This window comes from Mauremys reevesii, linkage group 6 (genome assembly GCF_016161935.1).
Source record: "Mauremys reevesii isolate NIE-2019 linkage group 6, ASM1616193v1, whole genome shotgun sequence".
In the NCBI taxonomy this organism is placed as follows: domain Eukaryota; kingdom Metazoa; phylum Chordata; order Testudines; family Geoemydidae; genus Mauremys; species Mauremys reevesii.
The window spans coordinates 68842173-68854561 of NC_052628.1; the positions used below are offsets into that span (position 1 = coordinate 68842173).

Consider the following 12389-nt stretch of genomic DNA (forward strand, 5'->3'; position numbering starts at 1 on the left):
ACAATAGCCAAGTGCCGGCTCAATCTCTTTCCCACAGTGAGAGGTCTATATTGTTCTTCTGCAAAGGAATACGAACATGACTTTTGAGTATCACTGCATCTTGTGATAATCAATGGTCAGACTCATCCCTTTCCCTCCAGAAAGTTGGCACACTCCCAGCCCATCCCCTTTACAGTGTTCGGGCCTGGGTCTGAACTCAGGTTTCCCACATGGGAGTAAAAAGTATGTTTTAGTCAGTGCTTAATTTGTAATGAAAGAGGTGCAGGGGTCAAGCAATGTGTTTACATTCATAACTGATGCAGCAAGCCTAGAGGTGCTGGGGCTCAGTGCTGGAAAGCCCTGGCACAAATTATGCACTGGTTTTAGCTGTAGTTCAGTACCAATAAGATTTGAAACCCCAGAAGATTACTAAATAAAATGGTCAGTCCTCAGCATTTGACCAGACATACAAGTCTTTAAGAATCAGCACAAAACAACCAGCTTCAAAATATAAATGAAAAGGAACTGAACACATTATCCCTCTTTTTCTGAGCACAACACTTGCTACCAGTCAGCTGCTGGTGACAGAGCTCAGAGCAGAACATGGCAAACTCCCAGGAAGGGAACAGAATGAACATTGTCTTCTTCACACATCGTTAATGGATTCTAGCACATTCCAGCTTTATGGGGTTAGTTGCATCTCCCCAGTTACTTCCTTACCTGGAAGAATTTGCCTCTGTAGCTAACAGTTGATTAAGGGTCATTGCTCAGTAAATACTTGCAAATTCACAGAAAATATAAATGGGAAAACTGCCAGATTGACAGCCCGGAAGACCTCTTTTGTTCTTCCATGGAACAGGTACAACATAGTCAGCGCAATGAGAGTGTCCCCGACTTGTACCGCAGCCCTAAGCTAAAGGGACTACCTCAGAGAGAGAGTGTCATTCAGACCCCAGGCCCATTCAGTAACACAATGTCAAGGTAGCTTATGATGTGAAGCCCAAGTACATTGTTGGAGTGAAAAAAAAAATCAGTCAACCATGATGGTTCACTAGGGACTGGACTCCTCTCACAGAGGCCAAACAGCCTTCAAATGGTAAAAAGCATTGACCGCGAGTGACCTTGGGCAGATTGGAGCTGGTGCTCTACAAGTGAAAGTTTCAGAGCTTATAGCCACCTACTAAGATTTCCAGCGCCCTCACTCTTATTTCAGAATCAGTCAAGTCATATGGTATTGCTCTTTAATAGCTGTATTTATTACTATAAGTATAGTAAGCAACCTCAGGAAATCACCAGTGTCACTGGATTGTTTTGAACACGGAATTCTATTACTGAACAGTTCTTGGTTGTGTCTCCTAGAATAATCCTAGTTGTACAAGTTTTTACTTGACAAAAATTGCAGACACACACTGCTCATTAACATAAATGGAAAAATCAATATCAATCCTGCTTCTTAGTAGTGCAGATCATATCATTTTCTCCATCTTTGTGTTATTTCATTACATCTTTTATCTTCAAGTGCACGCATGCAATCACACACACACAGCCCTCTGCCTAATGAAACTCAGATTTATCTGTTTTGTTTAATTAATGCCTTCAAAAGTATGTTAAGCAAGAACCACAGCCTAAGAGGAGCATTTACAAGAAATTAGCTTTCCTTACACATGCAAATACAGAGATTCTTACTTTGGGAGGACTTAATTTTTATGATGAACAATAACCTGGCATTTTTTGATCAATAAGATATTCATAATGGTACTTTTCTTTAGCAACAATAAAGAAATTTCAGTCATGAAGCAACCCAATATAATGGGGAACTAAAGAACAAAATATCCACCCCATTATTTCTTTGTTTTATTGCCAGAGCAATCTGCACAGCACCTGATAGGAAACCAACCAGTTACACGATGCATTGCATCTCAAGTAACAGTTGTATATTAGTGCAAAACACACACTTTTTAGAGTTGAAGTTTTTGTTCAACACACGACACAGAGAGTGTAATTGCTATAAGCAGTGTAGAATTCTATAGCATGAGAATGTAGTCTGCAGCATATCCTTCCAATGGTCGCAGAGGCAGCAAAGCAGAGATTATAAAAGGACTTTAGAAAATCATGAATTCTGACTTGCCAATAGCCAAAGCTGGTGCCATATCCCAGTTCAGAACTACGACTTTGACCCTGCAAACCCTTCATCATGAAAGTAATTTCTTTGACTAGCAAAACGAGATGTTTGTTTCTGTCTGCATTTGAAACAAGCATTAGATATACATATACTTCCACAAACAATACATTATGGATTAGTGTGGTATATGGGTTCTATTTGCATGAGTTTGGGATTGTCACATTACTCACGCACGGCAAAATCAGGCCATCCCAAATAGTAAAACACCACCCCCTCTCCAAAAACACACACACACCATGATATAGTCTCTATATGCCACACAGGTTACAGAAAACTACTTTGGGAATGTTTTAGAGAGAGCCCTTTAAACACACTGTGATGGGGTGGACTAAGCCCTGAGGCCCCTACTGGAGGCCTTGTGGTCCTGCCATACCCCACCCCAGAAAACGGCAGTAGAGAGGTCCTCCAAGCTGCTTAGAGTGGCTGTGTGGGATGCAGCCAGTCAGGAAAGGGGCTGCAGAGAGCAGCCAGTCAGGACCCAACAGGCTCCTATAAAAGGAGCTGCAGGGCCCGCATGAGTTCAGTCTGCTGGCAGGGACAGGGGGAGCAAGACGTGCTCCTGTGGCTGAAGTAAGCAGTTACTGGCAGGGAGCAAGAGAATAGCTTCTAGCTGGTTGCCGAGACTCAACTAGGATGGGCTACAGGGAAGTGGCCTGGGGATACGTAGAGCGGCAATTAGTAAAGGGATGCAGCACAAGGCTAATATACTTAAAGGGTGCCTGGGTTGGGACCCAGAGGGTGGGACTGCCCCCCCCATCCACTAGGGGGAAGTGGCTGTGCCCTAAGGAAGGGAATTAGAGCTGTGGCACCGCAGAGAAGGGCACCGCACTACTGGGACTACTCAGCAGGGAGCTGTGGTCAGCAAACTGAGTCCAAGAAGGGTGGCTCAGCAGGAAGCCTGGGGTCACTGAGGACTTAAGTAGAGATAAGGAGTTCCCAGGGAAGAAACCCTCTGGGCGCTGCTCAAGTAGGAGCCTTGCAAACTAGCCGGACCAAGTGAGGGTACTGTGATGGGCCCTGTTGGACTCTTTGAGAAGACTGAGCGCAGGGAGGGCTGCAGGACATTGAGGACATTTTGGACTGTGTACACCAGAAGGGGTTTGTTTGTTTTGCACATGGACAGAGTGTGACTCGGCCAGAGGGCTGAGTCACCATAGACCCACCTGATGAGCACAGCGTCCGACGAGGGGCACCAGGAGCAGAGGAAATTGAGAAAAAACTGAAGGCATGCACACTTGACCAAGTGGTGCTCCCAAGAGGTGAGTGCACCCCGTTACATTCACACACACACAATTTCTTGAATCTCTCAGCTTACAAAGCCAGGTATCTTAGTCACCATGAGTCCAGATGTCTTGAGCTCAGAAGATCTCTACCAGCAACTAAAATAGCTTTTCTAGCCACAAAATGTCAGGACTGCACCGTCTGTGCCTAGTAGTGAAAGCTTATGCTCAAATCAATTGGTTAGTCTCTAAGGTGCCACAAGTACTCCTCGTTCTTTTTGCTGATACAGACTAACACGGCTACCACTCTGAAAACAGATTTGGGAATCCTCCCATCCTAAAGGGGTAAAACTTTGATTTCTAGTCCTATAGAGAGATGAGATTCCAGCCTTTAATGTCATGATGTTGTTATGTATAGGAAAGCTGATACTTGTGGTTATAGGTGCAGGATCAAATCTCATCCATCCTGGGCCTCAGGCAGTGCAGCTTGGGAGAAATATCACACATCAAGGTCACAGATCTAGGACTCCTAGGTACTCAGTATTGCCCACTCTCCTGTTGGAATTTCAGAGGGGGCTGGAGCTCATCTCATGCTGACATGAGAAGCTCAAGACTTCTCATCAAGTTCAGCCCTTTCAGAAGCCTCTTTCTCATGGGCTGCCCCCAGCTCTGCCCCTTCTGCCTCCTCCCGTGGCCTGAGCCCCCCTGCCCTCCCATGGCTGGAGCCCAAAGACTTCCTGCCCCCCAGCCAGAGGAGCCGTGGGACAGCCAGAGCCCTGAGGCCGCCCCCATATGGAGGAGCCTCCAGAGCCGCTCCTCCCCTTTGCAGACCCCAAGCTGCCGCCAAAATTCAAAAGCTCTTTTCTTCTTCTCTCTTCCAGAAGAAGAACCTAAGTTTTTGCTATGCCCCATGCAGCTTATGGGGCAGCAGAGGAGGTGGTAGGTTTTATTCAGCATCCCAGGTTCATTAGTAATCTCCCTGGAGTCAGCAACCCAGGAAGCTGAATAGCACATACTGCCTCCTCAGCCACCACAGAACCTGCATGGGGCATAACAAAAAACAAAATTTTCCCCCACCAAACCTGCAACCGGGGACCCACAGCAGTGGCTGCGCTAGGGGGCAGAGCCTCCCCTGGCCTATTATACCTACCACCCATGCACTCTCTCCTTCACTCACTTTCTCCCTGGGGGGTGGGGAGAGGGAAGAGGAGGGAGCAAAGAGCGCAGCAGCTCAGGATGGCTCCACTCCCCCTACTCTCCCTGGTGAGCAACTGCAACAGGATGATGCCTTGGCTCCTTCCCCTTCCCCCATGCAGCAACTGGCCTGGGAAGGTGGGGCAGGGGCTGAAGCGCTCCTGGAGCTGCTCCCCCAGTCTGCGAAGAGGGAGAGGGGACCTCACTGCAGGCCCCCAGGCCTGGGGGACAGGGTGTGAAGAACCCCAGGAGGAACAGAAGTGAGCTTGGGGCAGGGGCAGAATTGATTGGGATGTAGAAGGCTGAACTGATGTGGGCAGTGCTGGGTAGGAGTAGGATTGATTTGGAGTTCATGGAGGGCAGAATTAGCTGCTGGGCACAGGACAGACATGCACACAAACCCTTAAGGAATCTATTAATGGTAGGGTGGGCAAAAATTGAACCCCTCCCCCCCGACAAGTGTGTAAAAGGCTGAAACAGCAGCGGGCGAACTTAAATGGAGCTCAGTCACAAACCAACATATTTAAATACAGCATAATTGAGTATGCTCATGAGAGGAGTCTGAGAAGGAGATATGGACTATGGGGCACACCAGGCCTGCAGCACTTCCACTTCTGCAGGAAAGTTTTCCTCATGGTAGGTTTTCTGCTACAGCAGCACTATCCGAACTTCAAGGGAGCAGAATTGCCTGAGAACCATCTAGGAGTCAGGACCTGAACTGTGACGATGAGAGGTTGGGGTGGATTATAGTGCCCAATTCCTGTGTTGGGGAAGACAAGAAGGCACACTGCTGAGACGTCTATGCCATGGGAGATGCACCAATTCCATAGCTTTATCGATGCTGCACAAAGACTCGGATCCTGCTTGTCCCTAGCCACTCTGTTGTCTAGCATTTACTGTGGCTGAGTGGCCCCTGATGTGTAGGAAGTGATGACAAATGTGGCAAGCTGCCTGAGTTCCAGAATGTTGATGTGGAAGGACGACTCTCAGGGAAGTCTGGGGTGTGACATCTTGGAGATGAGCACCCCAACCTAACAGTGAGGCATTCATGGCAATTATCCTCATTGAGGATAGACATGAAAAGGAGACTCCCACACAAAGTTTATAGTGTTCTTCCAGCAGTTGAGAGCATTGAGACACTCGTTTGGAGAGAGAGAGAGAGAGAGCTGGATGCATAAGTATATGAAAGTATGCATAGTGGAGGTCAAGACGTGACAAACTAGTACCCAGGATCGAAGTATGGAATTGTCATTGCTGAGGCCACCATCTTCAAATGCTGCAAAAGTATAAAGGTGTTCAGAGTCTCAGGTCTAGGATTGGTCTCAGTCATCCTGTTTTCTTAGAAACCAAGTAGTACCTGGAGTACATTTCCCTATGAAATCAGGGGAATGGGTTTGACTGCCCCCACAAGCAGGATAGATTGAATCTCCTGCCTTAAGAGACCCTCATGAGAAGGGCCTCTGGATAGGGACCGGTGTTGGGGAAGTAACTGGAGTTGAATTGGGTGGAATATCCAGTTGTCACCACTTCTAGGAACTACTTGTCTGAAGTGATAAGCTCCTGGGCAGGTAGGAAATGAGAGAGAAGGTTTCCATAGGGTGGAGGAAGCATAGTTTCATGCAGCATGAGATCCAGAATAAGGAGTGATCTGTGACCCTCAACCATTGGGTTAAAACAGTCACTTATAGGCAGCTGTCAGTTGCATGGTCACTGTAGATGAAGGCCCCTTTTTATGAAATCTGGACCTTTTTCTGGGTGGTTCTGTTGCTCTCAGGGAAGTTTGGTATCAGACTGGGAGAGATCATTGTGCCATCTGTGATTTACTGAATCTTCTCTTTGTTGTATGTGCACATATACACTGAGAAATCAGTCACCCTGGAGTCTTTTAGTGAATGAAGAGAATCATCTGTGCCATTGCTAAAGAGCTTACGTTGGTATTTTGCACCCACTGGGAAGGCGAGACGCTGCAGCCAAGAGGCTTGACACATATCAATGGTGGTAGCCACTGAACACAAGGTTGTGTCCTCCATATCAAGAGAAGCCCATAACAAAGATTTTGCAATCATCTGGTCTTCCATAAATAGTGGTTGAAACTGCTCTTTTTGGTCCTATGGCAATAGAATGTGAAAATTTACTGGAACTGTTTAAGTAATATTTTTCCATTAATGCCTGATAGTTCACAGCTCTAAATTGGAGAGCTGTTAAGGAACAGCTTTTGTGATCAGAAAGTTCCAAGCACTTTTTATTGGAGGCAGTCAACCTGTCAAAATGTCTATTTCAGTCTCACACAGCATTGACTAATAAAGAGTTAGGGTTGGAGATGGAAGAAAAAAAATACTCCAAACCCTTAGTCGGCACATAATACTTTTTGTCAGCCCTCTTGTACATGGGGGAGATGATAGCTGGTGTCTACCATAACATACGAGCTGGTAAGAGTAATGCTTTGTTAATGGGAAAAGCAATATTTTCCTGAGGGGCGGTATGCAGAATATCCACAAAGGAGTGTTGAGTTTCTTGTATCTCCTCCAACGGAATTTGTTGAGATTCTGCTATTCTTTTCATCAGGTTTTGAAGAGCCCTGAAATCATCCACACAGGAGGGTGGTGGGGGCATAACCAGCTTGTCAGGTGAGGAGGAGACATGTTGGATGGTGGCATGTCCTCCTCAATCACTAGCTCCTGCTACAAGTATCCTCCTGGCAAGAAGGTCCTGCAGTATTGGTGACTGTTTGTTAGTCTGGACAGATCATCGTGGGTGAGGGCACACTATAATACTGGTCACCATAAGGGGCCATGAGATTCCAAAAAGTCCACTGTGGTGGAGTGTAGGGAATGGGAGCAGGACCCCAAAGGTGTTCCTACCAGAGCTGATGTGGAGGACATCGGTTTGTTCTGGGGATCTACTCCTCAGGAAATACCTCTGGCAAAGAAGATTGGAATAGGTAGGTGGTGGACTCCTGGACAGAAATGTCCAAATCCGAGGAGGTGTCATCTCTCCTATCAGATGGAGGAGTTACTGCTATCAGTACCAGCGGTCAATGCGAGACTGGCAACCAAGTTGGTACTGGAGGCTAAGTCTTAGGATGGGGGTGCACTAGCACGGACAGGTAGAGTCCTGCATGGATACAAAATTTGTATCCGCATCCAATCCATGATCCAAAAATATGGTCTATCTGCATCTGGATATCCATGGATATAAAGCAGATATCCACAGATTTGCAGGGCTCTATCAATAGGTACTCCAGCCCCAGAGGGAGTGTGGGTACTAGCCTGCGTTCTCTATTGGTTCCCCTTAGAAGAAGAGATTGGGGTTCCTCCACGCCTTGGAGGTCCACATGGGAGAGGAATCTGGTCAGCACTAGTGAACCTGGGTGGAGCTCTACTATGACACTGAGTGGTACCAGGAGACAATATGGGATGAACAGTCTGTACATTCTTTGTGGCCATGACCCCAAAAAGATGGTTCCACAACATTTGTCAAGGATGATTTCTCAGAGTCTTTCCTCCCGGAGGAGTCCTGGTGCTTGGAGGGCTCTGATTCTGGTACTGATGACAGTGCCTTGCAAGGTTGCTTGCCCATTATGAGTTGAGGTGGAAGTCTTTTTAGGAAGTACCAGTATCTCGGTATTAGAGCCAGTAGAAATCTCAGCAGTACCCACATAGGGCATAAAGTCTCCTTGTTCCCTGACTTTAAAGGTGACTTACCCATTCTTTTAGAGTTCCCTCTCCAGGGAATGGGTTTTATTTTTCTGAATACTTCAAAGTGTCCAAATCTACCCCAGGGTCTCTGCTTACCTAGGCCACAGAAGTCACCTGAGTGCCCTGAGTGGTTAAGGCCGATGTACAGAAGGGAGATTTGGATCCCACAGGTCTCAGGGTCCACTCCATGAGGAGGAGCTTTAGTCTATCTGCTCTTGTACTTAGATCGGACATGGACCTCTCTGAGGCAACTGGAATGCCAGTCTCTAAGGGGAAATGACATGTGGCAGATCTGGCAGGGTTTGAAACCAGGGGTCTTTGGCATAACTCACTCAGAAAAGGCTTCAAACAAACCAGGGCCAACAGCAAAGGAGGCCTTGACCGCAAGGAGGAGAAAACCACCTGGAAGCATAACCTTGTGTGAAACAACATAAAATGATACAAAAAAGTAAATAATTAAATAAATTTAAAAAATTGAAGAAAGCTGCAATGCTAATAAGCGGACACCACAAAGCTCCATCTCAAGCCAAAGTCTGTTGAGAAGGAACCAGTGCAGCAGCAGGTCTCTCTCTCCCTATATATATCCTCATGCCAGAGCACAGGGATACATAGGGTGCAGGAGTGGACTTGTGGACACTAACAAATCTCCAGTCAAGAGTGACAGGCGCACACATATCCTGATGCAGAGCACCCATTGGGCTAACAACTCAGAAGAACCCCAGAGTACATTGTGGGAAACGAATCACTTCCTGAGTCTTGCAGGTGACGGGCGGATTCTAAATATTGTACAGATGGTGTATGTACCATTTCATCCACTCTGACTTCCCCCTTAAGCAGTACTCTGCAGAATATGACAGTTGAAGGTGCCCCTCTACAGAATTTTGAAATCTCTTCCCTCGTGATCTTACGCTTCTTTACATTGAATTTCATAAGCAACTGACCTTTCCATACTCATGGTTTAAGTAGGGCATTCTGAATTTAGTTACTGTCCTCCTTTTGTAGAGATCCAATCTCCCTTTATATTTCTGCAGCTATCACTTAGCTGCACTAGTTTACTACTAGTTATTTTATTATGGTAGCACCTTGTACCTCCTACTGGGATCCTGGCTCACTGTACTAGGCACTGTACAAACACATAGTAAGACACAGTTCCTGTCCTGAGGAACTCAACATCTGAACAGATGAAACAAACAAAAGGAAGTATTATCAGTGCTTAATTTGTGCCAGGCTTCCCAGAAACTGGAACTCCATCAGCTGCTGTGCTTGGTCATTGGTTCTCCACAGATAATGCAGGAACACTCTTCCCTATCTCACCTCAGCCACTTAAGTTCCTTGTGACAACTTTTAAAAGCTCCACCAGAAACCTTCCTTACTGAGCAAGGACCAAGAACAGAGGGTTCATCCTGGCCTCCATTCTGAGATAACTTGGATATGGTGCCAGTTCCTGGAAAATTATGACAGTTTCCTATGGAATTAAAGAGACAAGAGACAAGCTTGGGCGCTTAAATTCATAACTTTGTTAGACACTAAAAATCATACACTTAATAAAGACCCTGGATTTATGGCTCATTGGAACAATTTGTAACCCATTAACTCACCTTTGTCCTAGAACTTGAGGTATTAACTACCCACTTCACCTTGGTCTCCTGTAACATGTTAATTCTTGATGCTAAACAATCTGTTCCACCTTTTACTTAGCTGTGACACTCTGAGTACCTTTCCCAGATCTGAAGAAGAGCTCTGTGAAAGCTCCAAAGTTTCATCAACAGAAGTTGGTCCAATGAAAGATATTACTTCACCCACCTTGTCTTTCTAATATTCTAGGGCCAACGGGGCTACAACAACCTGTAAACGAATATGGAATTATGGGAGTTGGACTTCTGCCACAATTCTACTGAGTTGTCAAGAGGCCCTTTGAAATCTCCCAGAAGTCACTGCATCGGAGAGTTGTGTTGGGACAAGCAGGGCAGTGTACCATCTACAGCAGACTACCATGCAAGTAACGATATGGGGCAAGTTACAGCCAAGGTAGCACAGCTTGTGTTAACACATAGCACACCAGTGGTGCTTACACCATATTATTTAATTGGTTCATTTCTCTAATGTAGATGCAGCTTCTGTTTATCTAGCATTTGGTGTTGCTTTCAGCATTTTCCCCTCTACCAATTATTGACAGTAGATGTTATAGCTCAGTTCTCTTAAGAATAGTAAAAAAAAAAAAAAAATCCAACAACCCAGCTCTTCAACACTTTGTACAGCACAGACATACACTTTACTGGAAAAATCTCAGCTCTCAAATCTTCTGGGGTATATTGTATATAAACATATCAACTTGGTCAGAAAAACAATTCTCTAAATAACATGGCCCTGGAAGTCCTTTTAGTTTAAGGAATGAACCATCTGTAAACACAGAACTAGTTAATTTAAATATGAGATTAGCTGACTGTAAACCAAGCAGATTTTTTGAAACAGAAACTCTTCTGCGCTGATTAAATGCCCTCTTCACTGAAATATGAATGTGTTCATTTAAAAAAAAGTCATCTACAAAACTGCTATATTTTTTAGCGTTGTGAGCTAGGCTGCTCTAGCCATTTCACATTAGGGTGACTGCACTCAGAATCAGCAGTAGTGTATTAACAAGTCACCGCGTATTTTAACCCTTTTCATGACTCAGGTGATTTCTGCACTTAGTCTACATGTACACTTAAAACACTACAGCAGCACAGCTGCAGCTGTAGCCCTTCAGCGTAGACACTTACTGCAGCTGTAGGTAATCTACTTCTCCAAAAGGCAGTAGCTAGATCGATGGAATTCTTCCATCTGCCTAGTGCTGTCCACACTAGGGGTTAGGTCGGCGTAACTACATCTCTCAGGGGTGTGGATTTTTCACACTCCTGAGAGACATAGCTATGCTGATGTAATTTTGCAGAGTAGACCAGGCCTTAGTCTAAAACCAAGACTACTGCTACTGGAGCAAATCTCTCTCTTGAGACTTGTCTACAGTTAGATTTTATAGTGCTCTAACTTGCTGGCTCAGGGGGGTGAAAAATCACCCCCCTGAGCACAGCAAGTCTGAGTGCTTTAAAGCACTAGTGTAGACTGGCTCTGAGCTCTGGGAGCCGCACTCCCAGAGCTCGGAGCTAATCCCCTCGTGAAGGTGGATTACCAGGAGCACTGCAAGAGCTCTGCATTTCAAAGTGCTGCCATGGGAGCGTTCCCGCAGCAGAGCTTTGAAGTTTCCAGTGTAGACATACCCTTGGTCAAACAGACCCAAACCCCTAATTTATACCTGAGACCAAAGCGTGAAGTTCCATCCCCCACACAGTGGCAGTGGAACAATTTTTATAGTGAGGGTGCTGAAGGCCATTGAACAAAACTATAAACCCTGTATGTGTTGGAAACCATTTCAAGCCGGTGGTGCTGCCACCAGCACCCCTACTTCCAGCACCCCTGCCCCCATGACAAAACCCTAATGAGTTTGTTACATCTTTCTTTGTTTAAGGTAGTTTGGTTGTGCTCCAGGAAAGGTTCTACATTACAATGTTTTATCAGATTAAGCCAAAGATTAACAAAGATAATAAAATAATTCCCTAGAAAGCTTCTGTAACAAGATTAATTTGGTTCCATAGAGGATTTTCCTTTTTATAGATTCTCTCTAAATTAAAGAACTATAAACAGAGGAATTGTAATTGACAATGAAAGATTTTCCCAAAATACACACATATTCCTTTCTATTGTACTTTCAGAGTCTCATTTTCATTCAAGCGTGTATACGCACCGTATATTATATCCGCATACAATGCAATAAGAGAGCAATTTCTAGCCCAAGATATTAGTTTATTTCTATCTGATTCTGGTTATAGCATTACACTTAAAAATATTCTGGTGCTTCCAACTATTATATCCAATATCGCCTTTCTCTATATGACATCTGTCACAAGCTGGTCCAATTCCACTATCTGAAGAGACACCAGTTTGTTGTGAAAGGATCCAGCCACTGAATCCTATGCTCTGCTGGCTCCCTGGGTCTGGTTAGTGACTTCTTGCTGTCCCTAGCTCTGGGTCACTCCCCAGAGGCAGATCTTATGTCTGACATCCCACTTGGCCATTGGGCCT

General features: G+C 45.3%; 1 long non-coding RNA gene across 4 annotated transcripts in view; it reads left to right on the forward strand.

Annotated features, from left to right (window-relative positions):
- Positions 1–12389, forward strand: part of LOC120408057 — a 66773-nt gene that overhangs the window by 17746 nt on the left and 36638 nt on the right. For all 4 annotated transcript variants that reach the window (XR_005600393.1, XR_005600396.1, XR_005600395.1 and 1 more), the window contains exon 2: positions 10098–10301. This is a non-coding gene — a long non-coding RNA (uncharacterized LOC120408057). The remainder of the gene's footprint in view (positions 1–10097; positions 10302–12389) is intronic.